Source organism: Vulpes vulpes, chromosome X, assembly GCF_048418805.1.
Source record: "Vulpes vulpes isolate BD-2025 chromosome X, VulVul3, whole genome shotgun sequence".
NCBI classification, from domain to species: domain Eukaryota; kingdom Metazoa; phylum Chordata; class Mammalia; order Carnivora; family Canidae; genus Vulpes; species Vulpes vulpes.
The window spans coordinates 116,038,666-116,040,668 of NC_132796.1; the positions used below are offsets into that span (position 1 = coordinate 116,038,666).

General features: G+C 41.7%; 1 pseudogene; it reads left to right on the forward strand.

The window, feature by feature from the left end:
* The first annotated feature begins 627 nt into the window (after positions 1 to 627).
* LOC112912574 (proteasome subunit alpha type-2 pseudogene) lies at positions 628 to 1,453 on the forward strand (annotated as a pseudogene).
* Positions 1,454 to 2,003: the final 550 nt, after the last annotated feature.

Below are 2,003 nucleotides of genomic sequence, written 5' to 3' on the forward strand. Positions count from 1 at the left end.
TCCCTTTGATCCCTCAATGCTCCAGAGGGCACTATTACATCTATCAAATATCGCCCTTTGCCACCATCCAGTGGCCAGTTGTAATAAAATCCCTTCATGTCTGGAGCGGCTTCTGTCATCATCACACGGCACTGTTCATCAGTGTAGGGGTCACAGCCATTTTCTCACTGGAGCCCTAAAGCAGCCTGGGCATTTTGATTGTCCATGACCCTACCGACTTACTGCAGGATACGTATATTGCTGTCATCATGATAAAAATAGCAACCTCTTACTAGAACTTTTCAATCTATACAACGGGTCATGGAAATGATCTCATTTGCTAAAGCGAGCAACAAGGAACAATAGGCTTAGATTCTGGCTTTTGTTTGAGCCCAAACCCAACACCTAGAGGGTGGTGTCTGGAATTTCTGTCAGAAAACATGGATGGCCCCTTTACCTCTGACTTAAGCTTCCAGTAGCTAAATCTCAGAGTCTAACTTGAATTTCCTCCTGCCATTCGCTTCTGCCACCATTCCAGAATGCAGTGGTCACAAGGAATAATTTGAAACCGGATGTTGACCACTCAGTAGGCTCTTCTCATTTAGATAAATAAGTAGATCAGGCTGTGCTCTGGCACTCCAGGCAAAGATGGCAGAGTGCAGTTACAGCTTTTTGCTGACTACATTCAGCCCATCTGGTAAACTTGTCCAGATTGAATATGCATTGGCTGCTGTAGCTGGAGGAGCCCCTTCAGTTGGAATTAAAGCCGCAAATGGTGTGGTATTCGCAACTGAGAAGAAACAGAAATCCATTCTGTATGATGAGCGAAGTGTCCACAAAGTGGAACCAATTACCAAGCACATAGGCCTGGTGTATAGTGGCATGGGCCCAGATTACAGAGTGCTCGTGCACAGAGCTCAAAAACTTGCTCAGCAATACTATCTCGTTTACCAAGAACCCATTCCCACAGCTCAGCTGGTACTCTCTAGTAGCTTCGGTGACGCAAGAATACACTCAGTCAGGTGGTGTTCGTCCATTTGGAGTTTCCCTACTAATCTGTGGTTGGAATGAGGGGCGACCGTATTTATTTCAGTCAGATCCATCTGGAGCTTACCTTGCCTGGAAAGCCACAGCAATGGGAAAGAACTATGTGAATGGGAAGACTTTTCTTGAGAAAAGATATAATGAAGACCTGGAACTTGAAGATGCCATTCATACAGCCATATTAACCCTAAAGGAAAGCTTTGAAGGACAAATGACAGAAGACAACATAGAGGTTGCATTCTGCAATGAAGCTGGATTCAGAAGGCTCACTCCGACTGAAGTTAAGGATTACTTGGCTGCTATAGCATAATAAGCAAGTGACTGAGAAATCTGGAATTTCAGATAATCCCTCTACTTAAACATGTTTAAAGTATGTTTTGTTTTGCAGACTTTTTGCATACTTATTTCTACACTGTTTAATGGACTGATGTTTTTAAAACGATACTTATAAATCATAATAAACTGTTAAATCCAACATCTAGCTTTTTAGGAGTTAGTAAAATTTTAAAATAGCGATTTCCTGCTTTTTATCACAGTTGACTTCTGGAAACTACACTGCAGAGCAGAAGGGTGAACTCATTCTTCATGCAATTTTGGTTCAGTCAAGTCTTGTTATATTCTTTACTGTCAGATATTGTCTGTCAGTAAAGCAGAACTGCTTTTAGTAAACATCATTGCATTTAGAGCTGATTGAAGCTCTAGAATTCATGAGATAAGATGGATAGCATAGGTGTTTTGTAGGCATCGTTAGATGTGGATCAGTGAAACCCCAGGACACTGACATTGCACTAGAGCTATGAAGGGTGCTAGGCTGAAGGGTTTCCTATGGAGATCCGTGATGTAAGTAAATAAAAAATGGTTTATTGGTTCCCATTGGTTTGTCCATCACAAGTAGGTAAATATTTAAAAGGAGCCCCTCAGGTTCTATTAGACTTCTTACACCCAAGGGTGAACCTTAAGTGCTGGAAATAAAATCCTAA